Source organism: Lactuca saligna, chromosome 3 (assembly GCF_052625555.1).
Source record: "Lactuca saligna cultivar CGN05327 chromosome 3, ASM5262555v1, whole genome shotgun sequence".
NCBI classification, from domain to species: domain Eukaryota; kingdom Viridiplantae; phylum Streptophyta; class Magnoliopsida; order Asterales; family Asteraceae; genus Lactuca; species Lactuca saligna.
This window is the reverse complement of record NC_136419.1, coordinates 108,800,297-108,817,034: the sequence shown is the minus strand read 5'-3', so window position 1 is coordinate 108,817,034 and position 16,738 is coordinate 108,800,297. Positions and strand designations below refer to the sequence as shown.

At 35.0% G+C, this 16,738-nt stretch overlaps 2 non-coding genes across 2 annotated transcripts; both read right to left on the bottom strand.

Annotated features, from left to right (window-relative positions):
• Positions 1-1,100: 1,100 nt before the first annotated feature.
• On the bottom strand, positions 1,101-1,207 carry LOC145038117 (small nucleolar RNA R71). The gene has a single exon (XR_013679184.1). It is a non-coding gene; the product is annotated as a small nucleolar RNA R71 (small nucleolar RNA).
• A 13,270-nt stretch (positions 1,208-14,477) lies between these two features.
• On the bottom strand, positions 14,478-14,549 carry TRNAD-GUC (transfer RNA aspartic acid (anticodon GUC)). Its single transcript has one exon. It is a non-coding gene; the product is annotated as a tRNA-Asp (tRNA).
• Between the last annotated feature and the right edge of the window lie 2,189 nt (positions 14,550-16,738).

The window sequence follows — 16,738 nt, the reverse complement described above, 5'->3', positions numbered from 1 at the left end:
CAAGTTAGTCAAAACCATTCGTTGTGATCGATACCCGACTTACCCAAACTATTCTACAGTTTGACAAGGTACACTAACTAGGTGCAATTTAGTTAGTTGAGTTAGTTACTTTATAAATATAAAATTAGGTGTAGCTTATTGAACACATCAAGTTTTTGGCGCCGTTGTTGGCAACGGCTTATTTGATTGTTTATTTATTTGCTTTAGACTGATTGATCCTTTTTGTAGGGTACAAACCTACAAAAAGTTACTTTTCTAGCTTTAGTTTTTGTTCTAGTTCCTTATTCACTACATGATCCTTAAGCTCACGACGTGAATTCAGTGGTTCTCGTTTTCTTTGTTTTCCTTTTATTTTAGTTTGTCTTTCTTAGTTCAGTTTTATGTTTTTATTTTTTGTTTTATTTCAGGAGTTCATGACCAGAGGCTTTAACACACCTTTGGTACCAACACTTTAAGATCCAGAGTCAGCCCTTCACAAAAAGAAGGATAAGAACATGGAAGAATATCAAACACCAAATAAGACGCCTTTACAAGAATTCAAGTGAGTGTTATCAAAGAATTTTGGGAAGAAAATGGAAGAGTCGAGTTCTTTTTCAAAGAACAAGAGCAAGGTTGAAAACTTAGATCAAATACCTGTCCAAACCGAATCTGATTACGACACTGAGCCTGAATTTGAATTACATATGAGTGAACGCGGAAATGAGCCAAGGAACGAGAAGGCAAACATCGAAGAAATGTCCATGGGAGCTTACAGAAGGAGAATTTGATATGATGTTGGTCCGAGTTTAGTACAACTTGCCATACCTACCACTGCCACATTCGAGCTAAAAGGACATATCCTTTCTGCACTGAAGGATAACCCATTCTATGGAAAAGATCATGAGGATGCGTTTAAGCACTTAGATGAAGTCAACGATACTGCAGATTATTTTAATTTCCCGAATGTTAATAGAGATACCGTGTTGCTAAGGATGATTCCCGTTACTTTTAAGGGAGCTCCAAAAGATTGGTTAAAGGCACTTCCACCTGGTACAATCACTACTTAGTCTCAGATATGCGAAACAAATTTAGACCATTTCTGCCCACCATCCAAGATAGATAAACTCAAGAAGTCAATAGCCAATTTTGAGCAAAACCCGGGTGAGTCACTTTACGAGGCATGGGAGCGTTACAAAGGGTTGTTAAGGAATTGTCCTCAACATGACCTTAACATTCAACAAGAAGTATCTATATTCTATGATGGGATAAATGTAATGACAAGGCAACTCCTTGATTCTCAAGGACCACTTACAAAGAAGAATTTCGGGCGAAGTCAAGGAATTAGTTGAAGAATTTGCAAAGCATTCTCTTGAATACCACAATCTAAGGAATGAAGGCGTAAAAGGAGTTGTGAGTTCACATTCTGAAGAAATGGCTGCTATGATGGTAATGCTAAATAATATGGACCGAAGGCTGACCCAAATGGACCATTTAATTCATGCAATTAGAGTTTGTTGTGAATGATGTAATGGTCCACACTTGACTAAAGATTACCATTTGGATGAATATGGGAACAAGAAGACTCAATTTTGCTACTCGAGTGGGGACAATTATGATGAAGATTGGAGAAAACCAAAAAAAGAGTGGCTGCCTTACGATCAGTATAAGAAGCAAAAAAGAAGAGAAATATAAGCAGACAGGCCGAGGCTTCTACCAATAAGAACAATCACCAGCCGAGAAGAAAGTAGATTTGGAAAACATCTTGACTCGATTTATGGAGGCTTCCGAGAAAAGGCATGATGATATTGATGCAGTGCTAAAGGAACATATGAACATGATGAAAGAACATCACAAAATGATGATTGACCACAATCCTCATTAAGAATTCATCAAGCATCAATCCATAATCTAGAAGTCCATGTTGGTCAACTAACTACTTTGGTGAGCAAAAAATTATCCTCACAATTTCCCGAAAATAATGCTCAATCCCATGTTATGATGATTGAAACTAAAGGAGAGGAAATCTCTGAGTTCCTAAAAGCATTAGAAGTGGAGCAAAAGTAGGTCGAATCATAACCGAAGAAGTTAAAAATCGAAAAACAAAATTATGTTGAATTAGTGAGCTCAGGACGTGAGCCATCTGGTGATTCTAAGTGAGCAAAGTTCAAAAGCTATATTGGGAGAGATACCTAAGAAGATGGGGGATCCTAGACGCCTCACTCTTCCATGTGAGTTTGGGAATAATATGAAGATTTATGCTTTAGCCGATTCTAGGGCTAGCATAAATTTGATGCCTTGCATTTTATTAGAAGTTGAATATTCAAAAGTTGAAGGCAACAAAGATGACTATTCACATGGAAAACTGTTCAGTGACACAAACCCGGGGCATTGTGGAAAATATTCTTGTAAAAATTGGGAAATTCGTTTTTCCAATAGATTTTGTGGTTTTAGATATGAAAGAAGATCCCGATGTTCCGATTATTCTTGGTCGCCCGTTACTAAATATTGTTGGGGCTTTAGTTGATATACGCGAATCCAAGCTCACTTTGAGAGTTAGTGATGATAAGGAAACTTTTGGGATACAAGATGGGTTTCAAGGATATTATGTTAACGGTGAAGTGTTCAATATTTATGAAGATAATGAACTTGAAGAATTAGAAAAGCTCATGGAGGAAGAAATCAAAACGGTTCATCAAGTCAATCGCACTAAACCAAGAGCATCAGTTCCGTTTTTCATTGAAGTCATTGCCTACACAAAACCAACAACTTTGATGAGTGAGGAAAACGATGAATTGTCAAGTGATGAAGATGAGGTTACATCCAAGGAGACGATTCCAGTGGCGAAAGAAGAGAAGGTTCCTATTGAGCTAAAGAAGAATGAATAAAAGTTGGAAACAAAAGGGACAAAAGGAAGCTTGACATAGACAAGGAGAAGGCAAAAAAGGAACATTTGAAAAAGGCATACAATCAACGTGTTCAAGCATACAAGAGGCGATGGAAGGAGCAGAAGGTTCAGGTGGTGATGGACTCTTCAGACGGTTCAATGTAAGGAAGCACGGAATCCGGCTTACGACTCCTTCAAAAAGAAGCGCTTCTCGGGAGGCAACCCAAGCTCGGTTTGAATTTACTTTTCCTTTATGCCTTTAGTTTAGTTTTTTCATATTTAGTTTTTTTTAGATATTCAATCATCTAATCATCCAAATTAAGTGGTAAAAGTTAAGTGTGGGGTTCCTAAATTGAGTAGTAAATAAGAAGAATTTTTAATTAGGCTTGAATTTTTTTTCCATCAGACATAACTCACGAGGTGAGTTCGATACTATTCACCATGTGAGCCCGTAATACATACGGGCTGGGGCATTTTAACCAAATGAATATATTAGCCTATTATTGTGTAATTAAATGGTCCAACCTTGTGAGTCTTAAAAAAACTCACGACGTGAGTTTGAAAGGATTCACGAGGTGAATCCCGAAATAACACGGGACCACAACTTAAACAATTTAGAATCCTTTTGACCAAACAACTTTCTCAACCTCACGAAGTGAAGATTGTTTTTTGGTCCCCCCCCCCCCCCCCCAACACCCGATTTTGGCCTAGATTTACTTAATTTAATCCTTTTGCTTACATAATCTTCTTCACAAAGGTAAATATCTCTTATTTCTTTTGGTTAATTTTCACTAATTTGTTGATTTAGGGGCTAGGGTTTTCATATGCTTAAATGTTGAAAATTCTCCCAAATTGTGTTATTCATCCATTGCATGTTACTTGATTGTGCTTAGAAATGGTTCATGAGTAAAACCTAACAAAAATTAAGTCCCGATTTCTGATTATTAGGACCCATTTCACTGTTAATAGCAAACTCACGAGGTGAGTTTCTTAAGACTCACGAGGTGAGTCCGGTACATCCACAATCTGTTCTATCGATTATCTAATATTTTGGATTTTTGGTTTTGTTTTTGTTGTTTATTTATTTTTACAGGAAAATAGCACCTAGATGCGAGGTTAGTGACGACCAAGGTGGGGTTGCTAATTTGCACCCGTTTTACATATTCCCGAAAAATATATCTAGGGACGTGCTCACCCGATACAACACTAGATTGGGATGGTTACACAACAGAGAGTTTGCTGTTGCCCGAACAGTTAATTGGCAAAGACTTCAGGAGGTTGGACTCGTTGAAAGACTAAACCCATTTCTTACCAAAACTTTTATGGGAAACGGGTATTCGCTTACATGCAAGGGATGGAGTAACTTGTTCGCCATCCAAGAAAGTGTCTACAAGGAATTATGTGTTGAGTTCTTTTCCATCGTGGCGTTTCATGAGAATGTCCCAGATCCTACTTTCCCACAAGCATTGGTCTTTCGTTTGGGTGGGGAATATAGGGAGTACAGCTTGGTAGAATTTTCATGGAGGATGGGTTTATACAAGGCCCACGAGACCATGACCCACGAGTTTTCTATGTTCTTAAGGGAGGCTACCCGTACTTATTCCGGGGGAATGTCAGGATATGAATTTTGGAGCCATATCGCTTTTGGTGTTTTCGACTCCGGTATGTCACCAGAAAGCAGCATCAAATCACTAATTCACCATTTGATTCACAAGCTGATCACATTTTCCATCCAACATAAAAAATATGGAGATAAGGTCACCAAGATTAATTTATTTTTCTTGTGGTCTATTTTACAACCGGGGTTTTGTTGCAATCTTCCCTACTTTTTGGCTCCTTACTTGGTAGAATATGTAGTGAGTTCCCGACCCAGGAGACCAATCTGTGGAGGCCATTTTGTCACCCCCTTAGCCAAGTCTTATGGTTTCCTCATTCCCGCGATTACACGGACACTTGCATGTAAACAAGGGAATGAAATTTGTATGGGATACCTTGAGACCATACGTGTTGTGGTTAATTATGGGATGCATTGGGGGATACCGCACATCGATGACGAGGGCGAGGACCAACTGACCAAAGAGCCCAAGCAACAACGAAGGCCTCGAAGAAGGAACGTGAGAGCCCGGGGGGAAATGGTAAGATCCCAACCATATGAGGGTGGAATACCCATCGACCCGTTCCAAAGTCGGGTGGGTTCATATTTGGATTAATTATGCGGTGGGGTGACTTATAACACCCAAATTCTTGAATCCATGTTCTCTCATATGAATGTGGTAAGACCACCCACCGTGCCACCTCAATGCCCGTATATCCCTACGTGGGAAGAGTTATTGATGCTGAGAGGAGAAGGAGTCGGGACTAGCGGAGCGAACGAGGATGATGAGGATGATTGATCATTTATTTTTAGTTTTATTTAGTTTATTTTAGTTTTGTTTGTTTTGGTTTTATTTTGTTTTTTAAATTTTTTTGGATTGTAGAACTATTAAGATATTATGTTAGTTTTCTCTTCTTTGGTTGTTATTTTTCAGATTTGCTAGGAGCCGCATAAAAAGGATGTCGAGATATGAGTGCGTATGTGTTTACCCGAGAGTGTTTAAAGTCGAGAGTCGAGCCCCACAATTTATAATAAGTGTGGGGTGAGTCAAGAGCGAAGGTAGAGTTATAGGGAAGAGTCCAAAATAATAAGGTTAGAAGAGTCTTAATCCATTAAGACATGGGGTTGAATACAAGAATTGAAAGAAGATTTAGGGGCACAATATTTCTGGGATTCCAGTTTTCACCTCATGAATATTTAAATATTCACCTCGTGAATCAATAAATGATGAGTTCCCAAAACCCGCTTCACACCGACTTCACCTCGTGAATTCAGTAGGTTCACGACATGAATTTACATTTTTCACAAAAATGAATATCATTATTCCATATTCATTATGTGGTTCACCATTATTCTTTTTGACATTATTATGAGGATATGAATGACTCATTTTCTCTACCATGCAATGTGGTGTATGCTTTACCACATTGCTCTTTTCGTTTTGGAGATTTCCACCGCATTGGTTGAAGATTGAAGTTTCGATTCCATACTTTTCCGGTACATTACATATCTCGTGTGTTCAAGATCCAGTTCCTATTTCACGAAGTCCGTATTCAAGATGCACACTTTATGCACACATTTGGAGTTCATACATGACACTTCTATCCCAGGGGAGTTTGTTCCTTTTCTCCCTCTGTATAATTATATGTTTTGCATAGCATACAATGAGGGCATTGTATGTAATAAGTGTGGGGTAGTGGTAGAAAAGTAAATTGATAGAAATTTTGGTAATTTTAAAAATTTTGAAGTAAATTTTAATAGATTTGAAATAATAACCTAATAATTAATTCTAGTAATAATTTGAACTTAAGTTGCTAGTGTTATGTGGGATGATCCGATGAGAACTCAAATGTTTAATCGAGCCAACATGTGTTAAAGTGTATTTGTGGCTTCTCGTTTCCTAGTGAAAAGTCATGAGATATGAAAAGTTAACCTGGTAGTTTATATGGCATAAATGTTGTGCAGCCTAAACCTGAAATCTATCCAGGAAAGATTATGTAGTCAATGCACATAAACTAATATCTTAACCAATAAGGGTTGAAGTTAAGCACCCCTACTTAAGCATGTAGGATTTGAGTGAAAGAAAACAAGTGAGTTACATAAAAAAGGAGAGAGAGAATTACAAGAAAAGTTGTAAAGAATTTTTTGAGCAATCAAAATATGAAAATCAAAGATTAAAAATTCAGAAGAAATCCAAAAAGTTGAAGATACCAAAACTCAAACAAAAAGTGGAGAATTCAAAGAAATCAAAGATCGATTATATCAAAGAAGTAAAGAATTCCAAAGAGCTCTATTGTGGTATCAAAAGTTATAATTTCTAGATTATGTATGCTTGGATAGATTTACAAAAATACCTTGAGGTTAAGAAAATTTTCTAACGATTGATCCGGAGGGTTGCAGAAATGAATGTCTTATAAGCTAAGGAGTAAAAGTTCATAAGGATGTGAGTAGCTAGGGTTGGGAGGTTGTTAGGATTTTAGACACATCTATACGCATTGAGGTCCTGATGTAATGGTCGCGCTTAAATTGGATTGTTTTATGTGATGTTAGTGATAAGAGTTTGAGTTAGATTTGCGTGAGGGCAAGCAAAGAGCAAGTGTGGGGTATTTTGATATTGTCATATTTATACATGTTTTTAGGCAATATTTAAGTACATTTTACATATATTTTGGTTATTTGAATAGAATAATGGTACTTATAAGGTAAAAATATATTTTGTAGCCAAAAAGAAGACATTTTGAAGAAAAAGGACTAAAAGCGTTACATAATGGAACTTTGGAGGTTAAAGGGCTGAAAGACAAGAAAATCAAAAAAATGTGTATTCACGAGGTGAGAGTTACAAAATTCACGAGGTGAGTATGACCTTCTAGAAGATAAACATCGTGGATCAGGAATTTGTGTTGTATACGGATATTTACGTATTCACAAGGTGAATCGGCCATAAAAAAATCTATATATATATATATATATATATATATATATATATATATATATATATATATATATATTCCTTGGTCCCTACGACTTTGAAAGTTTTGGCTGCCTTAGAAGGGCTCCTAGAGACGGATTTCAGAGGAAGAGAAGACTTGGAAATTGGTTTTAACACCAAGGAAGAAGAAGTTCATAAATTGGTTTATAGATTGGTACACTTGAACATGTCTTTGATTATGGTTTTTCTTTGTTTAGTTGTATGTCCAGCTAAATCTAGTTGCTTCTGTTAGCTAAATGAAGCTGGAACTCATGGTTTTAATGCATTAGATTTGACTTTACTTGTTGATAATATGCTTGTGTTGGATTGATTTTACCTAGTATGTTTGTCTTGATAACTAATTGCTTAAAATTCTTGTTATGTTTAGTTAATGAATACAAATCTGTATGAATTGAATACCTAATAATTCAGTGAACACTAGTTTATTAGAGCTAAGATCAAATCAATCTTAGTTAAGAGCCTAAATTATTAAAATTAAGTTGTGCTAGAGAATTCATGACTATGACCATAATGTGTGTTTATCAAATCAATGTTACATAGCTCCAATCTCATTTAATAATGGATTATGTGTTAACCATTGTGAGACCTTACATAGAATTACATGAATTGATTAATGATTAGTAGATTTAGAACTAAATTGCTAATATTTTATTAATTGGTAACCAACAGTAATAGTCATAACTAATGTATGCCCATTGAGTGAAAGTGGATTCGAACTAACAGAAGTGTTTTGTTATTGATTGAGTTTGTGTTAAAGAATTATGTTCATCTAAACTTGAAAAATTAGATAAAAAACCCCTTTCTTTGTTAATAATTAGGTTAATTTAGTAGTAGATAAATAAGTTAGTCAAAACCGTTCCTTATGATCGACACCCAACTTACCTTAACTATTCTACAATTTGACTAGGTACATTACCTAGGTGCAATTTACTTAGTTGAGTTAGTAAGGTTATAAATATGAAATCAGGTGTAGCTTATTGCACGCATCAGTTACCTATCCAAAGTAATACCAAGTCGAGTAAGACTCAAAGTCTGAGTACCGATGCTGAGATGGCAGAAATGAGTCGAGTTCCATATGCTTTTGCCATTGGATCGATCATGTATGTTGTGCCATGTAATCGATTTGACATGGATTTTGCTTTGAGCATGATTAGGCGATGTCATAGAAATCCTGGTAAAGCTCATTGGATAGTGGTTAAGAACATACTTAAGTATCTGCGAAGAACTAAGGACTATGTCGTTGTGCTTGGTGGCAGTGATGACTTAAGAGTTACCAGATATAGTGACGCCAATTTCAGACAAACATAGATAACTCTTGTTCTCAGTCAGGCTGGGTGTTTACCCTTAATAGAGGAGTAGTGACTTGGAAAAGTTCCAAGCAGGAGATCGTGGCTGTTTCTACTTGTGAATCATAGAACATTGGCACAAGTGAAACATCAAAGGAGGCTATATGGTTGAAGAACTTCATTGGAGATCTTGGAGTAATACCAACCATTAAGGATCCGACGGAAATTTTTTGCAATAATGAAGGAGCGGTTTCCTTGACCAAGGAACTGAGTAGGATTATGCATGTTCAGTACGCAAGGAACATTGGTCTGAAGGATGATATTAGTTTTAGTGATTAGATAGATATTTAGAAACTTGTAACAAGTAAATGTAATTGACATTTGATGATTAAATGAATAAAGATTTATTTATAAGTATTGTTTACTGTCTTTTGTCAATTGTTTATCATTGTGTTTTTTTTTCATGTTTTAGTGCCCAAATAATTAGATTATTCAAATATCCACAGTCAATTATACATTTGAAGTAAGTAGTGAATCAAGGCTGTCATGAATTGGATTGTAGATTATCTAAGTGTTTAAACATAGCAATGGTTTACTGCAACATTCATGAGTGCTTTTGAAATAGGTATTTAAGTATTGGGTTAAACCCACGCTCGATGAATTACTTCATTGAATTTATCACGAGTAATTCTGAGATGATAATATCGTATAATCTTAAAACCAAGATATATGAGTTGTTGTTTGCGACTTGGTTGTGCATTGATAATGCATAAGCGCATCAGTAACTTGGTGTTATAAAACGTATTGTTGTGCATGATTTGATGAGTAAATAGTACAAGCATATGGGTCAAAGTTTATTTGTTCCATTTGACCTAAGGGGGAAAAGCAATATCTTGGGCGTCTTGATCAGTTGGTGTTGACTTATGTCGAGCCCAGACTTATGTCGGGCCTAGTCAGGACTGAATTGATGTGTTTTTTATTAAGTTCTTTGTCATTGTAGATCAGAAATCGGGAAACAAATTGTTGAAAAGTGAGAATGATTTTGTTCCATGTCATTTATTCACGTGATATCTTGAAAAATGGAAGATTATATGATCCCTTATCTTAGGACACGCAACTGACTAGGTCAGAGTCAAAAGCTTTTAGAGATACGATTGCTTATCAGTTTTGAAGCCATACTTGAAACTATAGTTGTTAGACTTATCCAAGTGGGAGACTGTTGGATTAGGTGTCTAAGCCCATAACTATAATTGGTATATGCTTGAATTGATAGTGGCATGATCCTTTTGGGTTAACTTTACATGTACAACTAGACATGATGATTATTGAGGAAAAGGAAGAATTTATTAATTTGTTTAATAAATTGGAATAAATGATTTATTAATATGTTATGAAAATAATATACTAATTAGTAATCATATTGTTAATTAATAATTAATCAGAAATTAATTTGGAATTAATTATGGGATTAAAGGAATTAATTAAAAGTGTGGGGACTAAAAGTGTAATTATTCAATAGATGAGCAAAAGAGTCCAGAACCTTCCTAGGGAAGGTGGTGGATAAAATTTTGGTATATGTAAGATTATTCTAGAATTTATAGAATATCTTATCATATATGGATAATCAAAGGAGGTGGATAATTACCATAATTGAGATTAGGGTTATCCATAGCATCCTTGGTGCACTATATAAATAGTTTTAAACCCTTGAAATTTCGGCCACTCTTTGGAAAAAGCAAGAAGCGAGAATTTGATCTCCTCCTCCTCTCTCATATTATTCTCTTGCATTGTGTGTTTGTGAGCCATTAGAGGTGTTACACTTGTGACACTAAGTTCTCAAGCTTCAAGATCAACAAAGGAATTAGTTATTACAATATAACAATCAAGGTATGTAACCAAACCCTAGTCTTATATAGTTTATGAAAATTTTAGACACTTCTTATGGTTTCTCCTTTTGTGTTCAAGTTTGCGTGTTCAATTATAGAAAACCTAGACCCAAGACATTAGGGTTGCATGCACACATATGAATTGTTGTTTAGCTTAAAACCCTTCAGTTACAATGGATGGATCTCATAAACTTTGCAACCTGATGAATTTGCAGATCAAGGTGACCTTGTAGTGCTTTGGATCTGGTCTTTAGCCAAGTTTTAATGTCATGCATGGAGTTTAGGTTATATTTTCCCTTTTTGACCTATTTTGGGTTCAAGACATGCATGTCTATAAAGCACTAACCTTTGGGTTTATTTTGATGCTAGAATCTCCTCTTGAAAGGTTGGGTTCCATAGCTCAAGTATTTTGTGCTTATTGGTTAAGTCCATGAATCCTCAAGCTTTGTGGATGGGTTTTTGAACACTTGGAGTAACCCTAAAGGATAAAGTTGGAAACTTTATCTTTTTTTATAGCATTTGAGGTTAGATTTGAGTCTTGGAGTCCCTGGAATCGTAGGAACACCTGAATGTATTAAGCTCGGGCAAACTCGGCGAGTTTGCAAGCCAACACGATGAATTGGATGGGATTTTCCTGACTTTCTGATTACTTTACGGACTCGATGATTTTATTGGTGTACTCGACAAGTTGGGTCAATATGGATTGTTGACCTTAACCGTTGTCTTTGACTTTGACCATGGTTGACTATGTTTGACTTTTGAAGGCATTTTGGGTACTACGGGATTTTGATGGAATTGGTCACATGATGGTTGTAGGAAATTTAGTCAGGAGCTGAGATTCGAGTCAGACCTTATCAGTTATACACTACGTGTGAGGTAAGTGTTCCTCACTATACTTGTCGGGTCGAAGGCACCAAGGTCGGCCCTTTTGGACTGTTATCCTGATTATTGCATGATTGAGTATTATAGTGATCTGTTAGATCTGTATCCTGGTAGATAGGATGATGATATGCTTAGTGATTGGTAAGATCTGCCTGTTTGTATGTTGCCTGGTAATATGTATATGTGTAATGTATATGTCGACAAGTTATGAGTAGTTGGGTTGAGGCTTTCCCGGTTTGTGATGAAGGCCAACAGACCTAGGGTGTCCCTGATAGAATGAAGGTCAGTGGGGCGTACCAGTCAGGCCGAAGGCCGGAAGAATGTTCCAGATATGCTGAAGGCCCAAGGTGGAATACTAGTGATGTTGTAGGTTCTCTGAGCATACCAGATAAACTGTAGGCCGGTGGGGCGTTCCCGTCAGGTTGAAGGCTTGGTATGCATGTTGTTTACTGTATTATCCTGGTTTTGGTTTGTGTGGGTACTTTGGGGGAAACTCACTAATATTTGGGCTTGCAATTTTGGATTATGTTTCAGGTACTTTGGAGGATCGCGGGAAGGCGAAGACGTGATCGTGCACCTCCTCATGTTTTATTTCACGATTTTGGGATTTATCTGATGTTGAACTTATTTTAAAAAAAATTAAACAATGATGGTTTTGAGTAGATTTTAAAAGTTTAAAATTTTTGAGAATTTTGAGAATGCTACACAAACAAACAAGCATACTAGTTTAAAGTTCAAATTATGCTAGACTTGAATTAGTGAATGAAATTAATGGTTAATAACATCAATTCAATACATGAATGATAATCAAATCTTAATTTTCACATTAATTTACCAACTTTTCTATTTTACCCTAAGGTTTTTTTTTATCAAAACTCTAGTCTTATAACTTTGATGATCACAAATCCAGAAGATACAAGCAAACTAAACAGAGATTGATCATCTAATCTTATTAAAACTCAGCAATAAACAGAAAAGTAGTTATCATTAACACAAAAAGTTCTTTATCAAGCTATCATAACAAACAAATAAGAATAAATAATCCAAATAGCTAATTAATCAATAATCTTAATGATTAATCTAGTCTAACACAAAGCAATAAGGTTTTGAAGCCCTAAATCAGAAAGTAAAAATGCAAATAGAAACAACTGGAATATTAATCATGGTCAGAACATCAAAACCAAATGATTCCTGTCATGAATAAGCTCTCGAAACCTTAAGATATTGCTCCATATCAGCTTAACGGCCTTCTGACCGCCTTCTAGACCCTCAAAATGGCTTCTCTAAGGTTTATTTTCATAGGAAACGAGTTAGGGTTGAAGATATGTCATTAAGGTTAACTTTTGGATCTATTTATGAGTTTCAGCGTTGCCACGTCGTGGAAAAAGTCTAACCACACTATGGGAGATAGTTTATTCGCGTCCACGAAATTTTCCGAATATCCACGCTGTGGAAACGCTTTTCCACAGTGTGGGAAATAAGAATCAGAATTTTCCCAAAACACGAAAATCGTCCAAATTTTTTTTTGTTTTTAGAATATTTTGAATCTTGTCAATTGAAGTTACGAATTATGAGATATGGTTAAAACACCGACAAAGGGTCAAACTGTCCAATAACATCCTTTTTGCGTCTTTTTTAGCTCATTTCTCTTCCTTTTGCATTCGAAGCTTCCAATTTAACTATAATTGAATATTTCAAAGCATATTAAGTATGATATACTTAAGATATAATATCTGTACTTTAATATATTAGGATAATGTCCTAAAATACATAGTTAAATAAGATTATATCAAAATAGTATGGGTCTTTGTTGCGGAAGAGCATCATATAGTTCTTGTCTGTCATCGAAATTCTACATCTAGAAAACGACACAATCGATCAATGTATCAATTTCTTTTACATCTTGGTGATTTGATAATATGGGTTCGATCTAGGATTTTAGTTTATTCTAATAGTGTACTACCATAAACCACCTCCAACCTCGTACCATCTTGTCCAACAGCCATTGAAGTATAGGTTTGTATATTGTGTTGGTGCTTGTTTCTTCTCTCAAACAACCTCTCCATGAACTCGATGGTTTTGTACATGTGGTCGAAAGTTGTTGGTGCTCCTCTAATCAACTATTGAAAGTCATTTCACTATTTTTTTATGTGAGTTTTGTGACATTTAAAAAATCCAAAGGTTTGCTGTCAAGATTCAATCTAACATTCCACATTTGCAAGCGAGATACAAGCACACTTGTTTCTTTAATTAGCTTGGTGTTGTAACCCAATAGTCGTATTCAAGTGTTGTTCCTCTTAAGTTCCTTTGCTGCCGGTTGTTTTGTAATTCATTTAGGTCCTAGCCCTTTATTTATTATTTTTTTTAATGAAATTTCTTGTTGTTCAAAAAACAAAATGTCCATCCATGTTGGTTATTTTTGTAATTATCCCTACACTTAGACATACGAATAGCAACAAACCCGAGTGTTTGCAGATGAGTAAGCACTATTAAATTATAGTATTATTACAAAGATAATGGATGAACCACTGTTATAATTTTTATATTTTATATTTTAAAACTTAAAAATTGCAAAAAAGAATTTGAGAGTATGGATTATGGATTATGGAACATCCTCATTTCGTTGTAGACCCTCTCTTGCTTACGATTGAGAACATCTTCACTTGGTCCATTAGATTAGATAAAAGAATAAGCATTCCTAAGATCATATATAAGTATGACAAAAATGTATCTAACATAATGTATTCATCAAATTCTTTTTCATTATATATCCGGGTTAATTATGTATTTTTTTCTCCTTGTAATCATATTACTCTAACCACTATTTTAGAAAACAAAAAAAAATTAAAAAACGATGAACACTATGGCTTAAAAAAACTATAATATAAACGATAATATTGAAAACGTATTACAATGTCACAGACTAATAAAAAGATATATGGTCTGGTGGAGTCGAATTCCAAAACTTTAACAAAATCGCCGTTGCCGGGGATCGAACCCGGGTCACCCGCGTGACAGGCGGGAATACTTACCACTATACTACAACGACTGATATGCAATAAATTCGTACACTTCAAATTTATTTAAACATGTGGCTCATTGCATGTATTTATGCTGATAAAAGTCATATGTAATCATGGAGTAGATGGATTCCTTTTATGGTGGAAATGGATGATTCGTTGATCGTTGAATAGAGTAAATAACCTGTACAAAACACGTGTTAGAATATATCAGTATGCAATGTGTTCTTAAAAGGGATATGGAATAGTTTATAAACTTTTTCTTTGTTACCCTAGTACAATAACTAAAATATGATATTGCTTAAAGTGAGCAAAGTAAAATCATGCATAATCCATGTTGCCACATATTTTTGAAGTTAAAGCTCCTATAGGCATGTTGCTCATAAGAAAAGTCGTGAAGATGAGTATCTTTACAAGTTTTAAATTTAGAATAACATATTTTGACGGGTATATTGGTCATATTCATTGCATATTAGTGATCCATTTCCTTTCTTGAATCGGTCAATTCATAAGATTTCAAAAGAGGAGTACACTCATGAAATCTCTTATGTAAAAGATGCAAGTTGTTATGTTAACAATTCACTTGTGGATTCTCATGCGGATGAATAGCCAAAATAAGGGGTCCCCTATTCTTGGTTAGCTTGGTGTTGTAACCCATTCGTCCAATTCATGTCTTAGTTCCTTCTTTTTGTTTTAATGAAATTTCCATCTATGTTGGTCGTTATTGTAATTATACCTATACCTGACATACGAATAGTAACAGGCCCTAAGTTAGGAAGCACTATTATTATAAAACAACAAAGCGAGTATCCATTTGTTGCGCATAATACAACTATAAAGTTTTAAATATATGTTTTATAAATATAAAAATGATGTTAACTTTGATATAATAATTCTTATACTAATTTAGTATAAAATACTGATTATTTTGAACAGGACCGTTCCAAGCCAATTTGAAGCCCGGGGCAAATTCAGATAGGATGCCCTTTATCGACATTCAAAGTGGAAGGAATACATGATGACAATTTAAAAAAAAAAAATAAGCAAATAATCCCATTTTTTTCGTTATCAAAGTGCATGGTATAAGCTTAAATGCTAGTGTATAAAAATGATAATAGAAGACTACTACCGTACAACTTTTACATCACAAAATTTCATCCACGACATCCAAAATCACCATTACTACCAAAGTTTTGGTTTTTGCAACCAATATAATCAGACCCACAATATAAAAATATACAAACTAAAGTGAAAGTGGGTATAATCGTCATTTGAACCATCCTCTCATCACGTTGTTTACACTTCTCTTTCAGTTCACCTACACAAAAAATTAGGGGAAAAAAATTAAATTCTTAAATCAGAAAATTAGAACAGATGTAAAAAACGCATAAACTTGGAAAACAGAACCAAAGAAACATCATGAAGAACAAACAAGGAATATGAGCTTGATATTCAATCCAAAGGAGCCAAACATGAAAACAACAAATTGAAAGCAATGAGAAAAGTTGATAATATGGCAAAAAACCACTGTAGGAGCAAAACGAGAGCACGGGGAAAAACCGTCCATAAGGAAAAAAAAAAAGTCCAATAGCCAGGGTTTAGATTACACCAAAATGAAAAGCAAAATCTTATAAACAAATCCATCTCAGGAGCAACTCATCAAAGAAACACATAAACAAAGACCACATAAATAGAGCCAGGGGCATTGCTATCCACATGGGCAAAAAATCCATCGGTAAGAGTAATGAGAAACCCATATCTGAATATCATAAAAATTTAATCACTGAAGCACCATCTAAACAAATTGGGAAATAATATGACAACTTTTTGATTTCTTGTTCACCCAATTATGCTTCTGCGATTCTACCTTGAAATATATTGTGAAGTGTGAAGTCGTATATTACGAGGAGACATCAAATATTATTGCTTATTGAAATTTGAAGCGTCATTTCTTGGAAAGCCGACATCATCTTAAGAAGAAGAAAAATCCCTAATCCCTAACTACACAATGTTGGGCCTTCTACCTTGTATTAGATTAACAAATAAAAATTAAAAAATTTCCAAAAAAATACTACGGAAAGGGTTAGAACACGAAACCTCATAGACCTCAATCAAGGTGAATCTACCATCTCAACCAACGTTACACTTGGTTATGTATTGCATATAATATTTTATATTATCTATACCTATATACATAACATTAATTGAATTTTTTGTC